Source organism: Heterocephalus glaber, unplaced genomic scaffold (assembly GCF_053883595.1).
Source record: "Heterocephalus glaber isolate CG9 unplaced genomic scaffold, H.glaber_assembly_v1.0 deba00000122, whole genome shotgun sequence".
In the NCBI taxonomy this organism is placed as follows: domain Eukaryota; kingdom Metazoa; phylum Chordata; class Mammalia; order Rodentia; family Bathyergidae; genus Heterocephalus; species Heterocephalus glaber.
Genome location: NW_028258138.1, coordinates 11,584,877 through 11,603,569, shown reverse-complemented (window position 1 = coordinate 11,603,569; position 18,693 = coordinate 11,584,877). Strand labels below are relative to the sequence as shown.

The window sequence follows — 18,693 nt, the reverse complement described above, 5'->3', positions numbered from 1 at the left end:
AGTCATGGGTGGGACTTTTCAGAGGTGGCTGAATCTAGAATGTGTGGCGCTGGGATTGTCCTGGTGCAATGCTAGGATCAAGTGCACTAGGATTAAGGGTGTGAGTGCTACCCGCCCTAAGTCACCTGGATCAGATATAAGGGACAGAGAGAGGCTTGTTGCTTGTTGCTTGCTGGTTGCTACATCACTGCTGGGTACCTTCTGCCTGCCCTGCTTTGCCATGGGCTGTTTTCCCTCTGCCATGCTACCCTGCCTTAGAGCCAGCCAGTTGTGAACTGAAGCCTTTAAAAACTGTAAGCCAAATAAATTTTTCCTCCTCTATTTTGTCTCAGCAATAAGAAAAGTAACTAAGACACATGCCAAATATGATGGAATGAGTATTCATGGAAACTAAAAGAAACTGACAATGACATCACAAGTGTTGAATTTGACTTCTTACAGTGGGTATCCCTGATGCCTTCTGTATATTCTCCCCTTTATCAGCAAACATTTGTTGAGCATTGAACTTGACAAGGAAATCATGATAAATAAAATCAATACTCCATTACCTTCCCTGGATCATCTTCTCTCCTTTCCACTTGCCCCCGATTCCCTGTGCTAAAATATAATCTGTGACTTCATGCAACTTTTGAAGCTTGCTACTAAATTCATGTTTTTGTTATTTGGGAGCTGCAGTGGCAGCTGCAACTACTAGGCACTTGAAACTTCATGATTTTTTTTTTTTTTCAGGGTATGTACCAGACATACCACTATGGGGTTGCCAAAAGAGCCCCGCAGGTACCATGCTGTTTTTATCACAGTAGCTTTGCAGTATAGTTTCAAATTGGGGATTGTGATACCCCCTACCTTGTCTTTGTTGCCTAGAATTGCTTTTGCTACTTTAGGTCTCTTCTTGTTGCAAATGAATTTTTGAATTGTTTTCTCAAGGTCTGTGCAGTATGCTGCTGAGATTTCAATTGGGATTGCATTAAATCTATATGGCAGTTTTGGAAATATGCCCTATATTGGTTCACTATATTGGTTCTTCCTACCCAGGAGCAAGGGCTGTCTTTCCATTTTCTGATATCCCCTTTGATCTCTTTTTTTCAGAATGTTATAGTTTTCAGAGTAGAGGTCTTTGATTTCTTTCATTAGGTTGATTCCTAGGTATTCCATTTTTGGGGATGCTATTGTGGAGGGAGTTGTTTCTACAGTTCCTCTTTCAGTGAGTCTGCTATTCATGTACAGGAAAGCTATTGATTTTCGTGTGTTGACCTTGTATCTACTGAATTTGGTTTTTTAAGTCTAGAAGACTTGGTGGAGTTCTTGGGGTCTTTTACATAAAGTATCATGTCATCTGCAAAAAATGACCATTTAACTTCTTCATTTCCTATCTTTATTTCTTCTATTTCTTTCTCTTGTAACTGAGGACCCATGGAACAGATTAGAAGATGCAGAAACAACTCCAGACATACTTAGCCACCTCATGTTCAACAAAGGAGCCAAGCACCCTCACTGGAGGAAAGATAGCCTCTTTAATAAATGTGCTAAAAAAATTGGGTTTCAACTTGCCAAAGACTAAAACTAGACCTATATCTCTCAACATGCACTCAACTAAAATCAAAATGGATTAAAGATCTAAATATTACAATAGAAATGCTGAGTCGGCTGGAACAGAGGTTGGGTAGAACCCTTGAAGGCATTGGTCTAGGAAAAGATTTCATGAATAAAACCTCAGTTGCACACAAACCAGCACAATCAACAAGTGGGATCTCTTCTTATTAAAAAGTTTCTGCACAGCAAGAGAAACCACCAGCAGTGTGAAGAGACAACCCACAATGTGGGAAACAATTTTCACCTGCTGTTCCTCAGACAAAGGTCTACTACCTAGAATCTATAAAGAACTTAAAAATATCAGACCTCCCAAATTTAAAGAGCCAATCCAAAAATGGGCATCTGAAATGAACAGACATTTCTCAGACAAAGAAGTAGAAACAGCAAATAAATACATGAAAAAATGTTCAACATTACTGGTCATTCGAGAGATGAAAATGAAAACAACGCTGAGATTCCACTTCACTCCAGAAAGAATGGCTGCTATCATGAAATCAACCAATAACAAATGCTGGCGGGGCTGTGGGGAAAGAGGAACCCTGCTCCACTGCTGGTGGGAGTGTAGACTGGTTCAAGCACTGTGGAAATCAGTATGGAGATACCTCAAAGAACTAGGACTAGAGGTCTCATCTGATCCAGCTATTCTCCTGCTGGGTAACTTCCCCCCAAAATTAAAAAGAATCATACCACAGTGATATATGTGGACCCATGTTCACAGAGACACAGTTTGTAATAGCTAAAACTAGGAAACAGCCCAAATGCCCATCAACTGGAGACTGGATAAAGAAAATGTGGTTTTCAAAAATAAATTGGAGTACTACTCAGCCATAAAGAATGATAAATTAGAGGCATTTATAGCTAAATGGATGCACCTTGAAGCAATACTCTTAAGTGAAATAAACAGGACCCATGTGTAAATACCGAATAGTTTCTCTAGTGTGAGAAACTGAAAGTGTAAATAAGGATCAAAATGTATAATAGACAATGTGAAATAGAAAGAAAAGGGGCAAAGGGGAAGGAAGTGGGAGGGGCTGCTGGGGAAAGGAAAGAAGGGAATGGAATTAATATGAGAAAATGAAAAAATGGAAACAAAGTCTTTGTAAATAGGGAGGAGTCCAGGGGTTGGAGGGCAAGGGAAGGGGGAAAATAGAAGAACCAAGAGATTATGTAAAGGTGCAAATTTCCAGTGATGACCGTCATCATATTGTATACCTAAAATGCACCAATAAAATTACTAAAAAAAAAAAAAAATAAAGCGCCCCAGCGAAAGCAGTGGCTGTGAGCGAGGAAGGGAGCGGGGCGTGTGGGAGCAAGCACGCGAGTGGGCGGCGGAGGCGGGGTTAAACCAGGCCGAGGCCTCCCAGCTGAGGGACCAGATGGACCAAGGGTTCGGCCTCAGCCCTCTGCGGGAGGGGAGGAGGACTTTGGGCAGAGGCAGCCGGACCTGTTCCGTGCCCGGGACCTGCAGGGCTTGGCTGTGCTCGAGCCGCTGAGTCCTGCGGAGAGGGGAGACTGCGATCCTCACCCTCACGCACGAAGATGTGCTGCAGGACGGGCAGGATGTGCGTGAACGTGAAGCTGGTGGCTAAGGATCGGCTGAGCAGAACGTGGAGCCGCGAAGGAAGAAGGGGCCCAAACCTTTGTCTGTCCTGGCCAAGTAGGACGAGGAGCCGGAGAGTGAGCGGTCCCTCTCCTTCCGGCCAGAGCTGGGCCGGATCTGGCCCGAGCCGCGGCTTCAGGCGCAGTCCCTGAGCTCGGTGGGGCCACGGCTGGCCTCTGAGTACCTGATCCCCCGAGGAGATGCTGACCTTTAAAAAGACCAAGCGGAGGGTGAAGAAAATCCAAAAGAAGCAGAAGGAGGTGGTCATGTGGGCAGGTGACTTGCTGCCTCTTGGGAACCAGCCTCAAGCTGGGGGCTTTAGTTCAGGGCTTGGGGCTGGGTAGACACCCAGAAGGGGCCTGCGCCCCGGCCTGGCCATCGGATGATGCCGTGGGTTAGATCCCTATCTGCGGGCTGGTTGGCAACCCGGAGGAGCAAGAGGAGCTCAGGGCCGGATGAGGAGTGCTGAGCCAGGCAGGTGGGGAAGAGAACTTGGGCTGGAGCAGCCGCAGGATTTCGCTGCCTCCTCCACCACCGTCCTGGATGAGGAGCCCATGGCGAACAGAGGGCTGGCCGCTGCCCTGCTCCTGTGTCAGAACAAAGGTCTGCTGGGGACCACAGTTCAGAAGGTGCCCGGGTGGGGGCCCCCAAGTCCCTGCCCTCAGCTCCATACTGCACTGGGGACAAGATGGCCATGTACTCGAGGACAAGTACAGCGGGCGAGAGCTGTACTGTGGCAGCACTCAGGACTTCAAGGAGAAGAACCTCCACAAGCCCCACGTTAAGATCGAGTATGTGGATGCGACAGGCAGGAAGCTCACACCTAAGGAGGCCTCCCGACAGCTGTCCCATGGCTTCCATAGGAAGGGCTCGAGCAAGATGGAGATGGAGCAGAAGCCGGACAAGGAGGCCCTCCTGAGGAAGATGAGCTCCAGCGACACACCCCTGGGCACGGTGGCTTTGCTCCAGGAGAAGCAGAAGGCAGGGAAGACTCTGAACATTGTGCGCAGCAGCAGCAGCAGCAGCAAGGGCATGGACGCAAACACCATCACCAAGTGAACTGGTCACCGTTTGGCCCCCTCCCCACCTTGATGTTAAATAAACCTCCCTCCTTATTAAAACAAAAACAAAAAGAAACTTCATGATTAATGCTGTGAAGTGATGATTTTAACCATTGCATGATCTTTGGACACAGCCATCCCAGCCTTCTAAGGAGTGAATTCACTATTGTCCTAGAAAATTAACCAAGTCTGCACATACCAATGGCAGTCTTTTGGGCAACTTGTAAGGCAAATAAGCTTTTTTTACTTGGGACCCTCCCAATGTTAAGGGGTGGTGGGGCGCCCAGGGTCCCTTCTAGACTCTTGTTGTCCTGTTCAAAGAATTGAATGAGACAGGTGAAGGACACAGAGATAAAAGGGAGAAAAGAAGGGAGTTCTCTGAAAAGAAGCGTTCTGCAGAGTGAATGTGAGAAAAGAAAATACACCCTGCACTCAGTGAGACACTACCAAAGAAACAAGGCAGTGGCCATGAGGCCAATGGCTGCTGCCATCTTTTACACCCCCATCCTGATGTCAGGTCTAGGTCAGCCTATCACATCTCCTGCCTGAAGAATTGAAGACAGAGCTCTGATTGGTATCAGGTGCACAGCTCAGGAGGCTGTTCTGTGCATATGTCCTGCATCTTTGTGATTGACAGGCCATACCCTATTGTCCAGCCACTCTGCCATGCCCTAATCTCCTGCCTGACCACCTTCAGACTCTCTTCTTGACTCAGACATGTCTGCTTTCTGGCTGCCTGAGCCCAGTCCTCCAGCTAAAGAATCTCTCTCCCTCCAAGCCTGTCCTTCCTCAGGGGCTTCTCCAATGCCACCACTCCTTTCCCACCTTCAAGAGAAGCTCCTTAGACTTTGGAGTAGTGTTTGAGGATGATCATTTATATCCATGTCTCCATAGTGGGTTAGTCATAACTAAGCCTCACTTGCACTTTTCCTTAACTCTGATTAGGAACAAATTCTTAGTAAAAAGTGAAAGATTTATGAGACTTGAAGAGTAACCAGAGTGTAAGAGTTAATTCTTAGGAAAATCTGTTTAATTCACATTTTAGAGTAGGATATTGGGAGGCTCTGTGTTTCTATCCACATCCTAGCTGTTACCTTGAGTGAGTGATGTGACTGCCCTGTGCCTCAATGTCTCATGTGTAAATAGACTGTAAAAGTACCTATTCCATAAAGTTGTGAGAGTGTCATCACCACCACCACCACCATTACCACTACCATCACCACCACCAGCAGTAGCAGCCACAGCTTATTTCTTCCTTTGTTCAGAAGGTCCTGGGGGAACAACCCTTCTCTATAAACTCCGTATTTCCCCCTTGTGCTGGGTAAATTCAATCGCAAGTGAATTCATTGCTTATTAACATGTCCACAAGGGGGCAGGCCACGGACGGAAAACATAAGCAAAGTTAAGTGCAAGGATTTATCTGATTCTTAAATTTTGGACCTGACTGTGTGTACATTCATCCAGACTGCTCCCGACAGGAACCATGCCTTACACATCTGCTATGCAGTTCTATTTTTCTCTATTTCTCTGTCAGTGAGTCTATTTCTCTTTGCTCAGTGAAATGCATATGGTTTTGAATATTTGAATACAATCTTTACTCTAAATTCTGAAATGTTTTGCAAAATGTGGGAAAATGGAGGTTGATGTGAGTCAGTTGCATTTTTTTCACTGCCAAAAAGCAATTTCAATGTTGTGGTTCAGACATAAGCAAAAAAAAAAAAAAAAGTCCAAAATAAGAGAGTTTACATCTCTGGGGCTGCAAACCTGTGGCATACAGACCACCCTCCCTTCCTTTCTTGCTCACAGATGGACAGAGGGTGGTGATCTTCCTTGCTGAGCCCCAACGTAGTTTTAGACACCTTCGTAACACAGTGAATGTCTAGCAATCAGTTCCTCAGGGGCTTCTCCAATGCCACCACTCCTTTCCCGCCTTCAAGAGAGGCTCCTTAGACTTTGGAGTAGTGTTTGAGGATGATCATTTATATCCACATCACCCTCTGTCCATCTGTGAGCAAGAAAGGAGGGGAGGGTGATCTGTATGCCACATGTTTGCAGCCCCAGAGATGTAAACTCTCTTATTTTGAACTTTTTTTTTTTTTTTGCTTATGTCTGGAGATAAAACCAGTCTGGCAGGGAGGAATGGAGAGAGGATGGCTAATGAGTGTGGGGTTACAGTAGGAAGGAGGAAAAACTTCTAATGTTCTGTAGCACAGCAGGATAACTATGATTGACAATTAAATATTTCAAAATAGCTAGTGGTGATGGTTTCTGATAAGTCCAACACGAAGAAATGATGTATGTCCGAAGAGATGGATATGGCAGTTATCCTAATCTACTCACCTCACATTGTATAAATGGATTGAAATGTCACACCGTACCCCATAAATATATGGAATAATTATTTGTCACTTGAAAATAAAAATATGTAAAATCCCAACTTGGCATCGCTGAGATGTTCTACTTCATTCTTGTCTTAGCTACTTTCTGGTCACTGAGACACAATATCCAACAGCCACAACGTAAAGGAGAGGTTTATTTTGGCTCAAGGTTTGGAGAGGTTTCAGTCCATAGTTGGCTGGCCCCAGGGCTGGGCTGCATGGCAGAAGGGTGTCACAGAGGAGAAACAGTCCATGGCATGGTGGGAGGCACAGAGATCAAGGGAGGAGAAGGGAGACAGACCCTTCCCGGCCGCGCCCATAGCGACCCATTTCCTCTGACCAGGCTTCACTTCCCAACAGCACATTCAGCTGTATACTTATCAGTGGGCTAGTTTACTATGAATATCACACTCCCGTGATCCAATCACTTCCCCATCCTGCAAGTCATTCTTGCAGGTGGGTGTTCCCCCCCACACACACAATGGTGAATTATTTCTTAGCCTTCATTATTTTTGAATGCCCTGCTGGTCATTTGTGTAAATGAAAAACCAACTGATAATAATCTAACCAGACCCAAACTCTATTGTAAATATCTAACACAAATACTGTTGTTTTAAATTTTTTTATTCTTTTATTTTTTTGGTACTGGGGTCGAACTCGGAACCTTACACTTGCGAGGCAGGCAATGGCACCACTGAGCTAAATCCCCGGCCCTTTATTTTTTTATTCTTATTTTTCATTTTTATTTTTTGAGACAGAGTCTCACTATGTAGTGCAGGCTGACCTCAAATTCATGGCAATCACCTTCCTCAGACACCTGAGTGCTGGGATTAAAGGCATGTGCCACCATGCCTGGTTATTCTTTTTAAATTAATTTATAAACTAATGCATAAAGCAAGAAAATAATATATATTTGTAGGGCATCACGTGATGCTTCCATACAGGTATACATTATGCCATGTTTAAATCAAGTTTAGTCTAGATTAGTTTCATATGCTTTTTATCTACATGGAATTTCCCTGTCCTACAGTTACTGTATAAACAGAAAGAACATTGTGCCCTGTTTTGTGGGAACTTTACCAAGAGTCATTCACGTTTCTGGGCACTGCCTCACCAGCCTGGGATCTGAGTTGCCAGCATAACACGCCTGATTCAGTGTACCCTTGTGTCTGCCTTGTTCACGGGGAGTTTACAGGTGAGACTCATGTGTGACTTCTTACTGATGTCTCCTATTGGAGCTAGACACAAGCACTCACACAGGCATGCTGTGGTCCTGCTGTCTACGGATTCCATTTCAGGTTAATAAAGTAGGTGGTTCAAGTATTTGATATACAAGGAGGAGCCACTGATCTAGAGAAAAGGTTGATTTTCTGTCTCTGTGGAAGAGGAGGTTGGAAGCACTATGGGCTGGTTTCTGTGAAAAACTGAGCTGGGCTGGGGTGTGTGTGTGTGTGTGTGTGTGTGTGTGTGTGGTTACTTTTTTGTTGTTTTTGTTTCTTGTTGGAGTTTTATTATGTGTGTGTGGTGCTAGAGACTGAAACCAGGACTTTGTAAATGCTAACCCTCTACCCTAACGCTGAGCTATACCTCCAGCCCCCAGTTTTCTTTCTTTCATTTTTTTTTTTTTTTTTGGTACTGGGGATCGAACTCGGGTCCTTGCGCCTGCGCAGCAGGCAAGCCCCCAGTTTTCATAGTGATAACCCACTTAGGCCGACCCACTTCCACTCTCTCCTGTCCACACATTGCCAAAAGCACAGATTTTGGGGAGACATTCACCTGGAAGAGGCAGTGCTCTGGCTCAGGTGCAAGGCAAACATCCCTGATGTCCTGGATGCCAAGGCACCTGTGGGCCCTCATTTCTGCCATGCTCTGACTAATCAAGAATGTTGGGTTTTTAAACCACTCTTAATTGGGTGACCTCTAAAAATAGATTTGAAATACATTCAATGGGTACCTCTACCGAGTCTGGCAATGTCAATTAATTAAACAAATACCGATTAGCTTCTATTTTGTGCTGGAGGTCTGAGGTGCTGGGATATAGTAGAGCGCAAAACGAATTCCTTAAACAGGTATTGCAAGTCTGTAAATGGCATTCTTTCTTTAAAAAATTTTTTTTACTGGTATATGTTTGTGATATGTAATAACTAGGGAATTGCTGCATGTATATGGTATCTTTCCATCCTCTTTCCCCTTTTTCTTCAACTCCAAAAAGTCTACTTTCCTGTTTCCTATCATCTCGACCTTATTTTGCTCTTTATTTACATTTGGGTTTCTTGTGGCAGTAGCATTTTTTTCTTGCTATAGCAGTCTCCTAGGAAATTACTGGGAAAATGTGCAAATATGGATGAACTGTGTCCATATCAGAAAAAGAAAAAGAAGAAAAAAATGTAGATGTTAAATAGAAGCCTGATTAAATGAGTTAATTACATTTATATGCTGGAGATCCACAATCATTACAATTAAATTTATGTTTCCTATGATGGAAGAGCAAAAGTTCATAGTGAAGAAGTTGATTATCGGCTGTATGTGTATATTATTATTCAATTCAAAATGTTTGTATATTTACATGCATATATTTTTGTTTAGAGAAAGTTCTGGGAAGACATTTCTTTTTCCTTTTTTGTTTACAAAGTTATTTTACAGTAATCACGTACCAAGTATGTCATTTCAAAACTGATGTACTTTCTCCAAACTTTAAAAGTATACAAAATTAAACTATAAACTTGCTGTATTAAGTAAGACCTAGAGCAGCTATAACAAAGCACCACAGACTAAGGGCTTAAACAGCAGAAACGTACTTTCTTTTTCCTTTTTTTTTTTGTTTTTGGTAAGGGGGATTGAACTCAGAACCTTGCGCTTGTGAGGCAGGTGCAGTGCCACTGAGCTACATCCCCCGGCCCTGGAAATGTATCTTCTCACAGTGCTGGAGTTCAGAAGATCAGGTTGTGCGCAAAGACGGTTTCTTCTGAGACCTCATCCTGGCCCTGCAGATGGTGGCCTTCTGTGTGCATCTTCACACAGTCCTCGCTGTGTGTGTCTGTGTCCTATGCTGCTCCTACAAGGATGCGTGCTATTTTGCCCCAGAGCCCACCCCTCTGACCTCATTTTAACTTAATTACCTCCTCACAGAGCCTGTTTCCAAGTACAGTCGCCATCTGAGGCACTAGGGATTTGGACTCCAACATGTGAAATCTGGGAGGACCCAAATTACCCCACGGCATTGCTTTCAGAGGAAAAATCAGGAAGCCTAGTTGTTTTCCCATGTTTTAAGGTCTTCTGCCTTAAAAACATAATTTCATTAATAATTTCATAGCACAATACACATTGTTTTATACATGGAGAGGAACAAGGGATGCTTGTTTGCATTCTCCCTGCCTGTGAGCTCACAATCCCCAGGGTCCCCATTAAGTCCCTCCTTCTTCACTGGAAGCCACGGTCACTGGACCCACATTTCCACAACATTCTCAGGGCAGAGTTTGCTCCTCCAGGTGTGGGGAGGGTTAAAGTCAGCTCCACTCATGCCCTTAAGAGCTTTTAATTTCCTTGGGACACCAAATGCTCCCACTGACCACACATACACCAGTAATGGGGGACATTTCATATGGGGTTTTGAGATATACCATCTAACTTATTTTGTGGGGGTGACATGTTTTGTAATTAAGTGGCTGCAAAATAACAGGATGGCCAGGATGGCTCATCAGCCTCTCGACTCTGCCTCGGACTTCCCCATCAGATTGCCCCACCACTGACCCAAGAATCTCTGTCAAATGCAATCCGCAGTGTGCACTAGGAACAAGGAGGAGTTGAAGTGAAGAAATCATCAGATCTGGGTGTTACCAGGGCCATGGTGGCCTGGCCTGGGCATTCTCACAGTGTAAGCACTGACTGTGCAGTGTGAGACAGAAAGCAGGGAATGCTGTTCAGGATACCATCAAGGCCCCAGGGAGCGGGGCAGAGTCTCTCTGTACGGCCAGAGGGTCAGGGGCTTTGCAGGGTCACCACAAGATGGAGAGGAGGGGAGGGAGGTGAAAGTGAACCCCCTTTGCATTTTACAGCTAATTTCATCACCACTTATTTTCTTGGCATGGTTGGTAGAGATTCCAAGCTTTGTTCTGGGGACACTGAAAATGCCACAGTCCATCCAGTCCAGGGAAGTTTAATGGATCAGTTCTTAGAGGCGTATATGTGAGTGTGCTAGAGTTCTGTGTGTGAGGCAGCATGTGTGAGAGTGTGTATGTGAGAGTGTTTGTGTCTATACACTATATTTGTTTCCTGTTGCTGCTATAACAAAATCACCCCAGATTTAGTGGCTTGAAACAATGCACATTTACTATGTTACAATTCTGGAGGAGGCCCGAGGTCTATAGTGGGACTCAGTGGGCTAAAATCAAGATGGGAGTAGGGCTGGTTCCTTTTGGAGGCTCTAGTGGAGAATTTGGCTCTTGCTTTTCCTCATCGCTAGAGGCTGCCAGCTTTCCTTGGCTTCTGGTCCCTTCTGCCATCTTGAGGGCTACTGGTATGGTTTGAATAAGGTTTGTCCCCTCTGAAATTCATGTTGACATTTGATCACTATTTTGGCAGTGTTTGGAAGTGGAGCCTAGAAGGAGGTGTTCAGGTCACAGGGATGGGCCCTCATGAGTGGATTAATGTCTTCCTCATGGAACTGGGTGAGCTTTTGAAGTTCAGCCTGCTTCCTCTCTTGTGAACCTGTCCATCCACTCTCCCACTTTTCCACCATGCTAGGAATCAGCTTGAATCCCCCACCAGAAGCCAAAACGATGTGTCACCATGCTCTTGGACTTCCCAGCCTCCAGAACCATGAGCCAAAATAAACTTCTTTTCTTTATACATCTTCATTCTTGTGTATTTCACTCCAGCAACTGAAAATGGACAAGACAGCTGCTAGTGACAGCAGGCTGATTCCTCCTCACACTGAATGCTCTGACCTATCTTCTGCTTTCCTCTTCCACTTTTTTTTTTTTTGGTACCAGAGATCGAACTCGGGACCTTGCACTTTCGAAGCAGGCAATGGAACCACTGAGCTAAATCCCCGGCCCGTCCTCTTCCACTTTTAAGGAGACTGGTGATTCCATTGGGTCCACCTGGATAGTGCAGTAAACTCTGACGTTCCACTGATTAATGACTCCCATTCCATCTGCAGCCTCAATTTCCTTTTGCCATGCAACCTAGTATATTTACAGGTGCTGGTGATTTGGAGGGGGACTATATTCTGCCTTTCAGCCACCCTTTTAATCACTGGATAGGCTTTCCTAGAGGGAAGTCCCTCTTTCCCTTTTCTCCAAATGTCAACTTGCTTAGGGAGGCAGCAAGGAGAGGGCTGGGAAGCAGGTGTGTTTCAGGGGACTCTGATTCAGCCTTTCATACCCAGGAAGATGCACTTATTTAGATGTTATCCTAAAGTGATGTTTGTCCTTTCCCAAATAGCAGTGATGGAAAGGACTTTGGTGATGTCCAGTCTAACACATTCAGTTTTTAATTCAAAAGGAAATTGAGAGCAAGGTTGATGAAATGACTTCCCCAAGGTGTCCCAGCTGTCTGGGGGTAGAGCTAGGCCACCCCTAACATCCCTAGAACTACAGGCACTGCTTTTGCTACCATCATGCTCATCACTTTTACAAGATTATTTCCCTGTCTTTTCCAACCAAAAGAGATGTGATGTTTTGACCTTCAGAGGCATTTAATTCCCATGACTAACAGAGTATATCTGTCTGTGTGTGCATGTGTCTGAAAAGCAATTACAATAATTGGCTAAGATGCTTACATGGTTTTGCTGCCTTTGCTGCCTGAGGCACATAATGAGATGAGGAGATGAAACTCTCCATAAATGTGCCTGGCATTCACTCCGGATCACTGCGGTATCAAGAAGATGCTGATAAATTGGAAGAGGTCCAGAAGAGATCAGCTAAAACGATGAAAAGAGGCAAGATTGAAACAGCTAAGCAAGGAATGCTTCATTAAGCAGTTAGTCAGCTGGAAGAAAGCAAGCTCCAGGACTTCTATGAACGTTTTCAAACTACAACAGAGGGGGGAACATAATTACTTTACCATGCTGGTAGGTCTAAGAAAATGCCTTCAGTGTATATACAAAGAAAACTGCTTCACCGTAACACCAAGGGCATTAAATCACATTCCCTAACTCTCTGGTGCCCTCAGCTGGTAGACATTCTATTTTTCACTGTGGCTGCCTCTAGGATGACTAACTGTCGTGACTGAGGACTTTCCTGAGGTCTAGGACTGTTCATGCTGAAACCAAGACAGTCCCTGGTAAACCAGAACAGTTGCTTCTCTGTTGATTGCACATTGCTCATCTCATTGCATGCGAGGATCATATACTAAACCTAAGGTTCTGTCCCTGGGGATACATAAGCATGGGTTTACCAGAAGTCCTGTTGGCATAGGGTTTCCAAATCTCCTTGGAAAATGGTAAAGAGATCCCTGGGTCTCATGGATGAATTTCAGTATTCCTCAGTCTCCGATTCTGATCATATGGAGAAGGCAAAGCCTGCCTACTGTGGTAGCAATCAAGGGCATCTGGATTTTCCAGGAAGAGAAGAGTCATGGCTTGAGGTCACTCAGGTGACTAATTTGGGAGCTCCTGTCAGGCACATAACCAATACATTTGATGCAGTGCTAGATGGTGTCCCTCACACCCAGAATGGGCGAGGCTGCCTCCTGTGGCCCACTGAAGCAGGCCAGCCTCAGGGCTGAGGACGCTGCAGGAGTGGTGGGAGGAGTGTTTGGATACCAGCACTAGTAGCAGGAGGATGGAGGTCAATTTTCAGGAGGAAAAATGGCCGCCATTAAACTGGGCTATCAGGTAAGAGAAAAACAGTGAAAACAAGGAGAGCAAATAAGAAAGATAGTGAGGCTTCTGTAGAAAGGGATGATCTTTGGGAGAGTCAGAAGCACAGTAGTAAAACTTCATGAGACTTCTTCCAAGCCCAGTAGGGCCTACACTTTTTTCTGAGCTGTGTAAGTCTGGAAGTCTGTTCTTTAAAGGCAGAGGGCCACTCCTGATGGCGCATGACTGTCGCCCCAGCACGCTGGGGGACTAAGACAGGAGGCACGAATGTTTGAGCTCAACCTGGGCAACTCAGTGACTTAGTGAGAACCTGTCCCAAAATAAAAGATAAAGAAAGGTTTGGGGGAGGGTGTGACTCAGAAGCCCTGGGTTCAATCCTCCGTGACACAAATAGAAACCAATCCATGGTCTGCACACAAACCAAAACCAAAACCCAATCAAACAAAAACAAAAACCCCAGAGAGACTGGGGGCCCCAGGGCCTGGGGTTGGATGATCCACTAGAAAGACTAGGCAGAGGTATGTTTCAGAGGTAAGGGTTAGGATCAAAACAGGTTGCTGAAATGAGAAAACAGAAGGAAGGAAAAGAAACTTAGTTCAAGGCAGCCTGGTCGTAGACATCAGACTGGAGGTATGGGGCAGGTTACAGAACAGGCATTTAGTGACCAGTCTCACTCATGCTGAGTCAGCCAGTACTCTCTGTTGCTACACAAGCCTTGGTTTATTCATCCTGAATCGTCACACACACATGCACACGGAATTTTTTTGCCATTCTGGCTGCACTGGCTGCTTGTTTGAAGTCCACATGAATGTGTCTGACTGCAGGAATCTGAGTCTGAGGATGCCAGGGAAGAAAAGGTTTGTCATTTTAGCATCTATTATGAGTAGCTGCCCTTGTATCCCTCAGAGATCCATCAAGTAGGTTGTAGGGGAATTAGAGGCTGGACAATCACAACCTTTTTAAGGGTGTGGACAGCCACTGCCTTTTTAAGTGTCCTTTTGGTGGCCCAATGTCAACATATACAAGTATTCTTATTGCAGTACTCATGCTTCCCACCTACGACAAATATCACTCATTCCACTAAAAATAGGCTCTCCTCTCTCACAATCTCATCTGTCCCGTGTCCACCTTGGAGTCCAGGACCTCTGGATCATGGCTGTTCCTCATCTAGTCCATCCTGATCCTATCTTGATGTTTTGTGACCTATGGGTAAATTTATACAGGTAACCACTACCACATAACCCACATGAAGTAGTGCAATAATGGGAGAAGAAAGAAGAAAAATAGTTAAAATATCAGCATATATATATTTTAGAGAGGCAAAAAATAATAGCGCTCATTTTCCCATCTGGTCAAAAGAATGAAGTTGGTAGATACCACTGCCTCCCTTCAATACCATGTTTCCTTGAAGTCAGTCAGCACCTTACTGTGTCAGGGCTCAGTGTCTGATTGGGTAATACAAATCTCTCCAAGAGTTTTGAGATCTTGGTGGTTATGCCTGAGGAAGGTCATTATATTTCCTGGTGGACTTTTGCCATTGAAAACGGCAATATTAGGTGCCAGCACCGAAATCCTATAGATTTCATTGATTTCCGTGTTGGCTTCAGTTTCCAAAAGCAACCCTATTTCCTCATATTAGTCAGAGGGAATCCAAATTAACATTGCATCTTCCTTTTGGGGAGTTCTGCCCAACTGTTTCTGGGGGCAATGTCTAAAGTAGGATCACTGAATTACACGTGCAGCAAGCAGCCCATTGTCTTGTGTTTTTCTGCAATGTGTGTTATTTGTATAGAAGCTACATGTATGGAGGTCTCTGACGTTAGCCAGAGAATGGTAGGAGCAGAAAGCAAGTTCAAATGCAGAATAAATATCTACAGGAGTGAGGACGGATGCTGACATGACAGAGGGTTTGAATGCACTCAATCTGCCACCAGGGGGCAGGCTGGTCCTTCCAAGATAGACGCAGGATAAACCCTAGCTCCTGTTGCTTTCAAGTTGAGCCTCAGTACCGGAGGCAGCTAGATTGGCCCTGATGAAGGGAAGGCAGTGTCATTCATTCCATCAATAGGATCCACTCTGACCACCATGGCCACTTTGTGCTTGAGCCCACAGAACAGCCACTGGGTGGGTGGGAGGGAGGCTGATGCTAACTACAGGGCTGATCATCTTAACCACTGGTTTCTTCTCCACTTGTCCCATTGTACAGAGAAGGTCCTTTTGGTGAGTCTACACTTGATGCATTTTCTACAGGCCCATCCACATATCTCCTTTTTTAAAAATTATTTTTATTCGTATACATTTGCAGTACATAATGATTACCTTCACTGCGGGGAGTTGGTGTGTGTACATAACACATCTTGGTTCTTTTTTTCACCCCCATGCCCATCCTCTCCCCTGCTCCTTTCATCTCTTGGTCCTCTTCCCATTTGAAGAAGATCTCTCCACTTCCTATTATCTATCTTGTATTTTTATCTTTATTTACATTTTGGGTTTCTCATATATAAGAGGAACCATGCAATATTTAAACTCATGTCTTTTTGGGGTTTTTTGGCATGTGGTATCAAACTTGGGACCTTGCGCTTTCAAGGCAGACAGGGGAACCACTGAGCTAAAGCCTGGGCCCTTATCTGTCTGTTTTATTTCACTTAATATTGTGGTCTCGAGGTTCATTCATTTACCTACAAATGACTCAGGTTTATCCTTTATGGCAGAGTAGTACTCCGTTTTGTATAAATTTTTCATTATCCATTCATCTGTTGATAGACAGATGGGTGGCTTCCAAGATTTAGCTGTGATCAGTCGTGCTGCTATACACATGGGTATGCACGTATCATTGTAATATGATGCCTTTAACTTGGGAGGATACCTAGAAGGAGAATATACCTACAAGGGGAATAGCTAAGTCAAATGGAATTTCTAGTTTTCCTTTCTTGAGAAATCTCCATACAGATTTCCACAGTGGTTGTAACAGCTTACACCCCCCACACAGTGTAGCACTGTTACTTCTTCCTCTCAGCCTCTCCAGTATTGGTCGTTATTTGATTTCTTGATGATGGCCATTCTTTCTTGGGTGAGATGGAATCGTAGTGCTGTTTTAATTTGCATTTCTGTAATGGCTGGTGATGTGGAACATTTTAAAATATATTTACTGGCCATTTGTACTTCTGTCCATTTCGCTTGCCTATTTTTGATTGGGTCTTTTATTTGGGCGGGGTCTATTTTTTGAGTTTTTGTCTATTCTAGATGGTAGTCATCTGAGGAATAGCTGACAATTTTTTTCCCCATTCTGTGGGTTGTCTCTTCACTGTTGGTGGTTTCCTTTGCTGTGAAGAAGCTTTACATATCTCCTTTATAAACCTTCGTGTTCCTAATTTTCCAATCTTGTCCCTTCCAAGTTCACTTTGGAAGCTATGCAAACATTAGCTGCATTCCACAGGCCTCAAACTAATAATGCTTTACTTCCAGCCATCTCGCCACCCAACAAACTAGACGACAAAATGTCCAGCAAGGGGCCGGGGATTTAGCTCAGTGGTTTCGCTGCCTGCTGCGCAAGCGCAAGGACCCGAGTTCGATCCCCAGTACCACACACAAAAAAAATGTCCAGCTCAAGGTTGTAATCTCTGGAATGATTTCCCTTACCTATTTCCTTCAGGCCCGTTCGAGAATGAGCTAATGGTCTTCTTGTTGGTGGAAGCACTAGACCAGATCTACCTGAAGCCAGGCTTGACTTTTTCCCTTCCAGGTCAAAGAGTCATAGGGCAATCCTCCATGAGGTTGTGGGTGAAAGTGAAGGAAGTGATATCAGGGTGTCAGGGTGAGTCCTCTGCTCATGAAACAACTGGTGCTCTCAACCTGTTCAAGTGCTCATCTAATTCTATGTCTGCCACCTGGTGATGTGGCTCTGTGATCACAGGCTTCTGTTAAGGCAGAGAAACTGGCCACTTCATCAAGATTTTACACTAAATGTTGTCTCCAACATCATTGCAACTCCTGGGCTGGAATCTGTCTTCAGCAACAGTTTCCAATGCCATAAAAGACTCACTGTCATCTCTGACTGTGTGCCTCGCTTGCTCTTAAAGAAATGCAATATGGTAGTAAGAGACCCATGTGACCAAGTGTCCTGTGCCCGTGCCTAGCTGTAGGGATAGCAGGAAAACAGATACCTGGCTTTTTCAGCCTTTGTGATGGGTAGTGGGTGGGTAGGTACATTTTATAAAAAGGAATTTCCCCTAATTATAAGAAGGGGATTCAGATGCTGGGAATCAAAATATCTCTTATGTCCCCTTCCCAACTTGTATAAAAATAAATGCAATCCCATAGCTCAGATCAGAAATAAAAAAATTATTAAAACTTAGGCATACTTCTTTCCTGATGTCCTGTAATGATTATTTAAGGAAACATAAACTCCCTCGGGAAGGGAATGTCATCTATTTTATTTGTCAGTTATTTGCCACTTGCTGCACATTTATAAATGAATGTCTAAATGAATGTTATTAAAATCTTTATTTGTTTTTTTTTTTTTTGAGACAGGGTCTTGGTTTGTAGTTCAGGCTGGCCCTGAACTCATTATTTAGCCCACGTTGGCCTTGAACTCATGGCAATCCTCCTGCCTCTGCTTTCTGAGTGCTGGGACTATAGGTGTGTGCCACAGAGCCTGGCCCAAATGTCCTTAATATTTTAAACTAATGGTTCAGTCATTTTCCACTATCAATAAAAATACTTTATGCAACCAGTTTTAATGGCTAGATGAGGTTCAGCCAATGAATGCAATATTATATTTCTCATGAGCCTGGGTCTGAGGGAGAGCATTGGACAGTGAAGTGGCCCTTGTCAGTCTTTGCTTCTTCAGCACCCTTTCCAGATCTGTCTGAAAGTACCAGCTTTTTGCTACCTGTTCTTGCCACAGTTCTTGATCGTCCTCCGAATTAGTGTGGTCTGAGGAAACCAAGGTGAAATCCATGCAGTGGATCAGGGCCTGGAACATGAATTCTTCTATGGCAGGAGCCGAAGAAATTCAGCCATGACTTTTGTTGTTCCTCCATGGTTTTGATACTAGTTCCTAGTGAGGAACCAGGCAAGGCATAAATACATCAACAATAACATGATACCTTTGATCAAGGCTCAAAGCATCATCTCAAATACTTCATATGTGGTATCACATTGAATTTTCACAACAACCCCATGAAGTATTATCCCCCAAGGTACAGAGAATGTTCACATTGCTGGTGCAATGCCAGG

At 44.4% G+C, this 18,693-nt stretch overlaps 2 pseudogenes; both read left to right on the top strand.

Moving 5' to 3' along the window:
- The window catches only part of LOC110348702 (U4/U6.U5 tri-snRNP-associated protein 1 pseudogene), a 37,752-nt pseudogene extending 34,215 nt beyond the window's left edge, over positions 1-3,537 (top strand).
- Positions 3,538-3,647: 110 nt separating this feature from the next.
- On the top strand, positions 3,648-4,803 carry LOC147830337 (U4/U6.U5 tri-snRNP-associated protein 1 pseudogene; annotated as a pseudogene).
- The last annotated feature ends 13,890 nt before the right edge of the window (positions 4,804-18,693 follow it).